We start from the raw sequence: 12,187 nt of genomic DNA, 5'->3' as shown, positions 1-12,187 counted from the left end.
TCAACGTTGCTCTCGTATCTGCCGACATCAGCGCGTTCTCAATAACAGTGTGCCGCCCACATTATTTCTCCATAAAACTGGTCCCTTTCGCGTTAAACCGAAGCCCACTTACACTTGAATATAAAACGTGGCAATTGCTGATCCAGATGCATAAAATATTGACTGGACTGCATTTGCTGATTATGGTCCCTTTCACTGCGGAAGAAGCCTGCAATTCATGAAGAATTAGTCAGGAGACATCAGTGATTTATGAGATCCTTCCGGAAAAGAGCGCCACCGGATATTTTATCGCGATTGTGAGTTGCTCCCTGAACTTGGTCTGGGTGACGGCGTAAAGAGCCGTGTTTGTGCAGCAGCTCAGAAGCTGCAGCATCGAGCCCAGTTCTCGCAGAGAATCAGGAGGAAGATTCACCGCAGAGGAAGCAGACAGCCGGTTCCACGCGGAATACACAGTGAACGGTGCCCACAGCAGAACAAAATTGCCAGAGATGATTAGTAGTAACACGAGGGATTTCCTGCGGCTCTCCATCTCCGGGTCCCTGGCACCCTGTTCCTTGTTAGCAGACCGGATTCTCCTGCGCCCTCTGCTGGTGATTAAAACGTGTCGGACGGTTAAACCATTCGTCAGGAGAACCAGAAGGAATGGGATTACAGGAGTGAGAAGGTAACTTAAAAAATCGATTGGCATTGAGACAGATAAAGACAAATAATACACCGTATCGAGACAAATAAATGGAGCAATTATCCATTCATAATGCCCTGCGAGCCGAAAATACCAGTACGTGTTTCTTAAACAACTGATCACAGTCACCATCCCCAGAACCCCAGCCGCAGTTTTCCCGGTGCAATATTTTGTTTTCAGCTTCTGGCAACAAATGGCCACAAACCGGTCAAAGGTGAAAGTGACGGTGAACCAGACCGAACAATCGGTGGCGGCGTAAAGCAGGACGGCGTGGATTTTACACACTGGTGTACCCGCAGCCCAGAGGACAAGTTTCACTGGCACGTAAGTGTACGGAATCTTGCTCAATATCAGGTCCAGGACAACGACCATAAGATCCGCCGCTGCCATGGCAACCAGGTAGAGAGTGACAACTCTGGAGAGACCGCACTTTCCTCTGGACAGGATTAAAATTGTCATCAGGTTCACTGCAAAGAGTATGAAAAAGATAATCAGTGGGCATGCATCCGGAAGGGTCCAATGTTACATGACCATACAATTTATCCGATTTGTTCCCGGTTCCTTGTCGTGTTAGAAAATCCTCAGGAAGTCTATCGAAAAAAAATCAATCATTAGAATCAAGTCTTAAGTGAAGCCAATGAAAGATCAAACGCAATAGTTGCGGACGGATATCACCCAAAACAGCAGCGAATAATACAGATAACAACCACTGATAATTGGTAACTTTGTACAAGATGAGGGAAAGATGTAAATGGGACATAAAATGCGAAATCTACAGACACTTAAATTTCATTAGATAACTTTCCTCAACACTGACTGTTCAGATCAAAGGCAGGCTCCCTCTCCTGATCACTGTACACTATTATGCAAAAGTCTTAGGCACATATATATAGTTGGGGATGTTGGGAATTATTGACAATTACAGAATGTAACCCTGGTGCTGCCCGCTCCATTCACTCTCTCACTCCACAACTAAAAAAAAATTCCAACTATGATGCCCTCTCCCCAACTCCATCCAACTCTCAGTCTACAACAGAGACCCATATCAGAATCAGGTTTATCAGCACCAGCTTACGTTCACAAATCAGTTCCTTTTTTTGCGCCGGTAGTACATTGTAATAGACACAATCACTCGGGTACGGTCTCGGGCATCCTCGCTATATATACAATACTGTCACCGATCATCCTGTCAGCAGTAGCTCCGTTCAATCCGCTCGGTGAGCGAGTGATTCCGAACAGCGGAATCGAATCAAGTCTCACCCGACCCATGAATAGACACAATCACTCGGGTACGGTCTCGGGCATCCTCGCTATATATACAATACTGTCACCGATCATCCTGTCAGCAGTAGCTCCGTTCAATCCGCTCCGTGAGCGAGTGATTCCGAACAGCGGAATCGAACCAAGTCTCACCCGACCCATGAATAGACACAATCACTAGGGTACGGTCTCGGGCATCCTCGCTATATATACAATGTTGTCACCGATCATCCTGTCAGCAGTAGCTCCGTTCAATCCGCTCCGTGAGCGAGTGATTCCGAACAGCGGAACCGAACCAAGTCTCACCCGACCCATGAATGTATTCGAAGCCGCTGACCTAAAGCTGGGAGAAACTAGTCGACTCTCTGGGACATGTTGAGCGGGAGATCTGACTTTGCAGCGGCGGATGTTAGCTCACAGGCCGAGAGTTAACTGGGCAAATCGTATTCCTTCGGAATCTTTCCTACAACGTTCTTCATCCCCTTCAGATACTCCTGCCCTTATGAAAGAGATTTCCCTCCATTCCTTTGCATTTATTACACTCCCGATTAAGTTTTCCTTACCCGCATTGACATCCGTCTTTTATCCCCAAAGAAACGCATCACTGTCTGAATGTCATGGCCTGTTTGTCATCTTCCAGTTTGCAGACTTTCTGAACAACCACCGAGTTGACAGTCAAATGTAAACGCAGACGGTAATAAAATAATCAGTTGAGGACGTTTTTGAATTGCAATCGGAGGAGGGAATCAGTTAGAGCGAGGACTACTCTAAATCACTGAGATCACAGTGAAATGCGGGGGCCGTGAATTAAAAACAGAACAACAGTAAGGACATTGGCGTTTTATAATTGCCGAGTTCCAATTGCAGAATGACTTCTGATGCAGACATCGTTTGGAGGAGGATAGTCAGAGGAGAGAGAGCGTGTGATCGTGAGATTACTTTAACGCAAATGTAGTGGAAATTACGAATCCTTTCCTTTTTTTTTAATAGAATTTAAATGAAATTCGACGAATAATTCCAAGCTTGGAACGGTATTGCACAATTCAGTCGATGCAGACAACTACATTGTCTGTTGTGCAATGTTATTCAGATCAATATTGTGTGAAATGAGCAGAGAATGAGAGAGTTGCAAATATTCACCATAATGTAACTTCGTTCATGAGAAGACAGATAATGAGCCGTCTCTATTTTCATTGTAACACAATTCTGCGAAATCCTCAGAGTGACATTTAAAAAGCGAACATAGGATTAAAAAAAAATCACGTGAATGAACGTAAGAAAGGGCAGTGGAACATTTCGAAGCGATTGTCTGCGAGAATAATGCGTATTAGGAAGTCAAATTAAATTGCGTTGCAAACACACCGAGTTGAAGCAACTTGATTCAAAAGCCAATATTTCCGAGGGGAAGATGGAGAGACTGAAAGGAGGCAACGCTCCCGGAGGCAAAATATCAAAGCCTCGGTCATGAAATGATGTGAGCAACGATTGAACGGAGTTTACCGATTGGATCATTGGCCATTACACCCGCACAATTACAAGAGCCACAGTGAACAGCATCGTTGCAGAATTTGGAGATTTCTTACCTGGAATGTGCGACAGGAGCAATAATTTCAAACGGGTGATAAACATTAGAGAACAGTTAAATATTGTTGTGTAGTTGAGCTTTGGAGAGAGACTCACCGGGAAGAGCGATGACAGCGAGGACGGGGAAGTAAATCACTTGAATGACTTTTAATGCCTGTGCGATTCGAAGATCCAAGGTCGACCATTCATACTTCGCAAAGACAAACTGAGCAGCCCAGAAGACATTCTTCGGAATTTCTGCCACACTCCACGCTGCTGTTCCCGGACTCTGATCCATTCCGGAACCAGCAAACCTTCCTTCTGCAGCGTGCTCTCTCTGTCCCGCTGTGTGGATCGGCGAATCACTGTGAGTGCCGGAGCGGCTGTTCAGTGAGAGCTCAGTGATTCAGATGCTTATTATTAGGAGAGGGAAACTCCCTTGTGACGCTGAAACCCTCCGTGGAATTTACAATATCGGCATTTAATGAAATGACACATGCAGTTAACCCTTTTTGCATAGTACGTGAGCAGCAGGTGTGGAGAAGTGTTGTCAAATAGGTTTTATCTATTCATAATCTGTATCTCAGCAATTCAGTAGATTTAGCGAAAAATGAAGCTAAGCAAAATTTGAAGATAAAGGTAAAATAAAATGTGCAGATTCTCGTTTACAGGGAAATGATATTTGTCTCAAAAGATTACTTTGAATATTGCGAATGTAAAGAAGAGTCGCATGAGCATTTGTCTTGAGAGAGAGAGAGAGAGAGAGAGAGAGAGAGAGAGAGAGAGAGAGAGAGAGCGAGAGAGAGAGAGAGAGAGAGAGAGAGAGAGAGAGAGAGAGAGAGTGCAATTTCTGTACCAGCCCCCGACAAGGTCCGAGGGTATTTCCTAGTCTTCGTCTTTGATCTTTTTGCTGACCACGACTGAGATGCCGGATGACCGGACAGTGGCAAATACAACACACTTCTCAAAACGAGCAGGAAGGACTATAGGTTACCGGCTTTGTAGGACGGTAACGTTTATGTAGTTCAGCAAAATGTCGTGGGAGGAAGGGCCAGTTCACTGTTTTATGGTTCTATGTCCTGCGTGTTCAATGACTTTGAATATAAAAGCCGGCAATACCCGATTCAAATGCATAAACGTTGACTGGACTACGTTTGGAGACTGTGGTTCTCTTCACTTCTGCACTGCGAATTGCCGGACCCGACCAAACGGTGAAAAACGATTCCTGTAGGTGTTCCCGGAACCGAGAGCATTAGATAGAAGAACTGGTTAGAAATACTTGAATTCTTTGTTTGCTGCACTGGAGCTTGGAAAGCGAAATTGCAGATGCATATAAAGGAATAAGAGGCAAAGATAGGCCGAATAGTGAGAATCCTTGTTTTCCATAAACCAAAATGTCATTTATAAGTGGGCTTCGGTTTAAAACGAAAGGGTGATTTTATGCAGAAATACCTTCGGCGGCACATGGTCAGGGAAATCGCGCTGATGTCATCGGTTTTGATAGAAAAATTTCAAACAGCACAGACTCATGAACCACCAGAAATAACGATATAGGGCCCGTGATGGCGCGTTAATCTTTGACAATTAGCAGCATGCTTGACATAGACCTTGTGGAGCGAAGGGCCTGAATCTGTGTGTTGCCCCGCTTTATGTTATTTTGTATCTAATGGCCAATGTTATTGGCGATCATCTGTGCCGCGATGCTCTGTTGTTGTCTCTGAAATGGGCCAATATCTCTGATGCATTTGGAAAGTCTGGTGAGGGTGGATCAGACGCCGGTAAGCGCGCGTCTGTGCTGAATCTGAACGGACAAGCTGTTCTATACGTTAAATTCGTCGATCCTCATAGTCAACAACACGGAAGAATGTGCGCCGCATTTCCTCCGTGTTTCCGTTCCCAGGGCGAGTGAGAGCAGAGTAGTCCCTGGATTCCACACACACCCCGAACCAATGAGTGATGAGCCACCAGCCCAACATTCCCAGCTAAACTAAAATGTAACTTTCCTTTAACTGACTCTGACATAGTTCACCAGAACAGAGATGTTATGACAAATTTATGCGCTTCGTTTCAGCTACGGCTGAAGCGCTACACGCAGATATCGATGGCGCACTCTCGGGAGAAATGATCCCATTGCAAAGGTGTTGGAGAACCGGATGTTGCCGGGATGGAACGTTTCAGAGCAGAGAAACATAGAAACATTCAGCATCACATGTATAGGGGTGTATTTTAGTCTGGTACGGCATCTGTTCTGCGTGTGTACACAGAACACTGGAGAGAGTTGAGGAACCAGCTCAGCTCAGTAAATCAGACACCATAATGAAAGGCTGCCCACGCCCTTAATTCTCTTGTTCCACCTCTAGTTGTTAGGTTTCCTGTTTTTTTTTGTCTGTCAGCCCTTTTAACTCTAGCGCTACGGCCTGTATTCCAGATATTTCAACGGCTCCTGGAAGAGTCGCCAGGAACCTGGAAAAAAAACACCGGATTAGCTCAATCCAAACCCGGATGGAAGCACAGATAACAGTTTAAGCGGGATAATAATGACTCAGGTCGGCTGGAGATTACAGGATTCTCGGTGATACCGGCCACGCGGTGGAATAGCGCAACATTGTGGAAGCCCACATCAAGGCTAAACGGGGCGCACGGTGGAAGACACATCAATGAGCTGTATCGGTTTGAGGGACCGAGAGAAATCGGCAGTAGCAGAACATTGCATTCGCAATGGTTATGGCATCGACTTTTACTGTAGAAAACGCTGCAATGCAGCAAAAACAAAGGACCATTTTGTAGATTACAGGAGGAATGGAGACGGGATAACTCCTATTGACATCAACCGATCTGGGATTGAGATCGGAACAGCTTTAATTTCCTCGGTATCCACATCAATGAGGACCTCACATGATCTGTACACACCAGCTGTGTGTGAAAACGGCACAATAGCGCCTCTTTCACCTCAGACAGTTGAAGAATTTTGGTATCGGTCCACAAATCCTAAGAACTTTCTACAAGGGCACGATTGAGAGCATCCTGACTGGCGGCATCACTGTCTGGTGTGGGAACCGTACCTCCCTTAATCACAAGATTCTGCAAAGAGTGGTGCGGACAGCCCAGCGCATCTGTAGTTGTGAACGTCCAATGATTTAGGACATTTACAAGGACAGTACGTAAAAAGGGTCCGAAGGATCATTTGGGATCCGAGTCACCCCAAACACAAACTATTCCATCTGCTACCATCCGAGAAGCGGTACGGCAGCATAAAAGCCAGGACCAACGGGGGCCGGGACAACTTCTTCCACCAGGCCATCAGATTGATTAACTCAGGCTGATTTGAGTGTACTTCTATATTTTCTTATCTGTTCTATTTGTTATAAATTGTTTGAAATTGCTATGATTGCAAAATGCACATTTAGACAGAGACGTAACGTAAAGAGTTTTACTCCTAATTTATGCGAAGGATGTAAGAAATAAAGTCAATTCAATTCAATACTATTAAATGGCTTTTGGACCCGCCCGATAAAGGAAGTCACTGAAAGAAAACTAAAGGAAAAGAATGTTGGCGAGGACGGAGTTCTCGCTCTAAGTAACAACTGGAATTCGATTGTCAACAAGTTGGGTAGCGGACACCTGACTCGATGAGGACTATCGAACCAGGAGGGACAATACAGGGGAATAAATACCACTCGACTGGACATGCCCAGGCATCAACCGTGAAGAAGATGGCAGAGTTTGTCATCGAAACGTTGGTGACAATCCATATCTGTACCAGCTTGAAGGCGGAGAAGAGTTTATTCATTCAACTATTCTTTTTTTTTGCACATTACCTATTCTGTAAATGTAGAAATTTATTGTTGTTATTGATTTACATTGTTCTACAATACCTTGTGTAATCATTGAACTTTCCTGGAACGAAACGTCAGACACGCTTTTCACAGCATCTCGGTACATGTGAGAATAATTATTCTAAAACACTATGAAAACAATAAACCCAGAGTAGAGAAAGACTGGATTGGCAGGTGTGTGTGACTGTTTAGGGGAAACATTCTGAGGCGGAGTGAATCACGATTATCAGCGGACGATAGCCAGTTTTGACCTTTTCCACACAAGGCAGGCGTCTTAATTCAGGCAAAATGCTATACTGTCCAAAAAAGTCTTAGGCATATCTATACACTGTGGCTATGATGCCTGAGGCTTACGCACAGTACTGTATTTTTGAACGTGGAGCGGAGAACGAGTTTGTATGTCCGTGAGCAAACGTTGTTGGGAATGGCAAGGATGGAGTGCCACGGGAGGGGTGTGAGACAGGTAGTAGTGAAGTAGTGCGATCAGCGGCGAAGGGTGGGGGAAGGGGTGAGTGGCGTTGGTGCAGACACACCTAGCCCTGAGACAACAGTCAAGGTCATTTGAATCCGAACATTTAATTTATTGATCATGACAGAATATGTCTTCGGTGTTTCACAACCCCTCCACTCTCCGCCCCCTTCCCCCAAATAGGATTCCACTCTCCGTGCACCCTTCCTACTTTTAGTCCACACTAGAGACCCACATCCGTATTAAGGTGATCATCAGATATATATGTCATGAAATTTGTGTTTTTCATTTGCGTTACCAGTACAGTGCAATTAATAAAATTACTACAGTACTGTGCAAACGAATAAAACCTTTACTCTGTGTGTGTGTGTGTGTGTGTGTGTGTGTGTGTGTGTGTGTGTGTGTGTGTGTCTGTGTGTGTGTGTGTGTGTGTGTGTGTCTGTGTGTGTGTGTGTGTGTGTGTGTGTGTGTGTGTGTGTGTGTGTGTGTGTGTGTGTGTGTGTGTGTGTGTGTAGTACTGTGTTAATTTGTTGTGTATATGCCCAAGACTGTCAAGACTGTACTGTGGATTGTTATAAACAGTAGACAGCAAAGAGGCTATCAGAATTTTTATTTCCCTCACCGGGAAAGCGGCTACAGACCTGAAACACGTTGTGCGGGTGCCCGGCGAAGGCAGGTAGTATCTCATATAGAGGAACACTTGGATAGATGGGGCAGTGAACTATCATCGCTGTTTTAGTAGGTGAAAATAACTTACCTGGACTTCATGACTTTACGAATCAGTGATATCCAAGTAACCCTTCTCTTCTCACTGTGGTCCTGGCAAGGAAACCCAAAGTGGGCGGTCTGATCGATCCACGGACTGTTAACCACACCCCCCACCCCCCGCAAGGTGGGAAGTCGGATTCAGACATGTTCCGTGTTACACAGCGGGTAGATGAATTAGGAATCATTTAATATAGTCACTGATCCGAGATACTGTGAAATTTTAGTCCTGTGTACAGTTCATACAGATCCATTCGTTATATAGATTAATGAAGCTGAACAGGGTGATACAATAACAACGCTGGATAAAGATATAACAAGCCGACAAAAAAGGAGGGAAATCACTACGAAATAGACAAGGAAGTGAAGGGTCCACATTACCATACTCGGGAGCCGTCGAATAATCTTATATCAGCGAGTAGAAAGTCTACTCGAGCCTGGAGTTACGTGTTCCTAGGCTTTTGTATCAATGCCTATGCGCTCCTGATCCTTGCCAGAAAACAGCTCCTCGGTGAAATTTCCCTCACTGAGACGCATTTAGTGATGCAGGATCGCATTATAAGGCGTCGCTAATGGACACAACCCGTACAGTTTCGTACGTTTTTAATAACTCTCCTCGTTGGATAAAATCTGATAACGTTCATGCTTCAAGGCATTGTTAAATTCGGCAAAGACACGGTACCAGAAAAAGAAAAAAAGACAGGTGAATGTGTAATAACTGTCCGAACACATCTTCATTTACCGATCTTCAGGCCTTGAAATATCACAGCCGGGTAAAGCGGTCTTACGCGTGTTTACCCCGCGACACACCTGCCCACGGCATCACCTGCGTTCGAGATGAGGTTAAAAAAAGGAGAACCTCCTCCCCTCATTCCGGATTGGCACTCGCATCTCAACAGCCCGAACATCCAATTTCCAAACATCCGTTAACATTATGATTGCAAGACGTCTCTGGAATCCCTGAAATAGTCACCGAGGTTTCCGGGGCAACAGCTGATATCAAGTCGCCGTCTGCGAAGTGGGGTAACCAGACCGTTAAACAGCAGTGACTTCGGGATCCCAGAATCGCACGTCGGGGCGGAGCAGTGCAGCTGAACCAGCCGGACAGTGCGACATGCAGGGCGGAACTGGGGGTCACAATGTTGGCGGTGCTCTACAGTAACAAACACAGGTTGTTCTAATGGGGAAGAGAAAGGGATAAAAACCGGCAAATGCAGAAAATAAAAGCATTGAATGGATGGTCAGTGAGCAAGTGTGAGGAATCATCCGCGATAGTAAAGTGGGTGGACAATGATCTAACAAGGAAAACGCCGGACTCTATACTCATTCCTGCCTGTTTATGCCCCTAACTAAGTACTGCTCAACGTTGCTCTCGTATCTGCCGACATCAGCGCGTTCTCAATAACAGTGTGCCGCCCACATTATTTCTCCATAAAACTGGTCCCTTTCGCGTTAAACCGAAGCCCACTTACACTTGAATATAAAACGTGGCAATTGCTGATCCAGATGCATAAAATATTGACTGGACTGCATTTGCTGATTATGGTCCCTTTCACTGCGGAAGAAGCCTGCAATTCATGAAGAATTAGTCAGGAGACATCAGTGATTTATGAGATCCTTCCGGAAAAGAGCGCCACCGGATATTTTATCGCGATTGTGAGTTGCTCCCTGAACTTGGTCTGGGTGACGGCGTAAAGAGCCGTGTTTGTGCAGCAGCTCAGAAGCTGCAGCATCGAGCCCAGTTCTCGCAGAGAATCAGGAGGAAGATTCACCGCAGAGGAAGCAGACAGCCGGTTCCACGCAGAATACACAGTGAACGGTGCCCACAGCAGAACAAAATTGCCAGAGATGATTAGCAGTAAAACGAGGGATTTCCTGCGGCTCTCCATCTCCGGGTCCCTGGCACCCTGTTCCTTGTTAGCAGACCGGATTCTCCTGCGCCCTCTGCTGGTGATTAAAACGTGTCGGACGGTTAAACCATTCGTCAGGAGAACCAGAAGGAATGGGATTACAGGAGTGAGAAGGTAACTTAAAAAATCGATTGGCATTGAGACAGATAAAGACAAATAATACACCGTATCGAGACAAATAAATGGAGCAATTATCCATTCATAATGCCCTGCGAGCCGAAAATACCAGTACGTGTTTCTTAAACAACTGATCACAGTCACCATCCCCAGAACCCCAGCCGCAGTTTTCCCGGTGCAATATTTTGTTTTCAGCTTCTGGCAACAAATGGCCACAAACCGGTCAAAGGTGAAAGTGACGGTGAACCAGACCGAACAATCGGTGGCGGCGTAAAGCAGGACGGCGTGGATTTTGCACACTGGTGTGTCTATAGCCCAGAGGACAAGTTTCACTGGCACGTAAGTGTACGGAATCTTGCTCAATATCAGGTCCAGGACAACAACCATAAGATCCGCCGCTGCCATGGCAACCAGGTAGAGAGTGACAACTCTGGAGAGACCGCACTTTCCTCTGGACAGGATTAAAATTGTCATCAGGTTCACTGCAAAGAGTATGAAAAAGATAATCAGTGGGCACGCATCCGGAAGGGTCCAATGTTACATGACCATACAATTTATCCGATTTGTTCCCGGTTCCTTGTCGTGTTAGAAAATCCTCAGGAAGTCTATCGAAAAAAAATCAATCATTAGAATCAAGTCTTAAGTGAAGCCAATGAAAGATCAAACGCAATAGTTGCGGACGGATATCACCCAAAACAGCAGCGAATAATACAGATAACAACCACTGATAATTGGTAACTTTGTACAAGATGAGGGAAAAGATGTAAATGGGACATAAAATGCGAAATCTACAGACACTTAAATTTCATTAGATAACTTTCCTCACACTGACTGTTCAGATCAAAGGCAGGCTCCCTCTCCTGATCACTGTACACTATTATGCAAAAGTCTTAGGCACATATATATAGTTGGGGATGTTGGGAATTATTGACAATTACAGAATGTAACCCTGGTGCTGCCCGCTCCATTCACTCTCTCACTCCACAACTAAAAAAAAATTCCAACTATGATGCCCTCTCCCCAACTCCATCCAACTCTCAGTCTACAACAGAGACCCATATCAGAATCAGGTTTATCAGCACCAGCTTACGTTCACAAATCAGTTCCTTTTTTTGCGCCGGTAGTACAGTGTAATAGACACAATCACTCGGGTACGGTCTCGGGCATCCTCGCTATATATACAATACTGTCACCGATCATCCTGTCAGCAGTAGCTCCGTTCAATCCGCTCCATGAGCGAGTGATTCCGAACAGCGGAATCGAATCAAGTCTCACCCGACCCATGAATAGACACAATCACTCGGGTACGGACTCGGGCATCCTCGCTATATATACAATACTGTCACCGATCATCCTGTCAGCAGTAGCTCCGTTCAATCCGCTCCGTGAGCGAGTGATTCCGAACAGCGGAATCGAACCAAGTCTCACCCGACCCATGAATAGACACAATCACTAGGGTACGGTCTCGGGCATCCTCGCTATATATACAATGCTGTCACCGATCATCCTGTCAGCAGTAGCTCCGTTCAATCCGCTCCGTGAGCGAGTGATTCCGAACAGCGGAACCGAACCAAGTCTCACCCGA

This window comes from Hemitrygon akajei, unplaced genomic scaffold (genome assembly GCF_048418815.1).
Source record: "Hemitrygon akajei unplaced genomic scaffold, sHemAka1.3 Scf000111, whole genome shotgun sequence".
Taxonomy (NCBI): domain Eukaryota; kingdom Metazoa; phylum Chordata; class Chondrichthyes; order Myliobatiformes; family Dasyatidae; genus Hemitrygon; species Hemitrygon akajei.
This window is presented reverse-complemented; position numbering follows the sequence as displayed.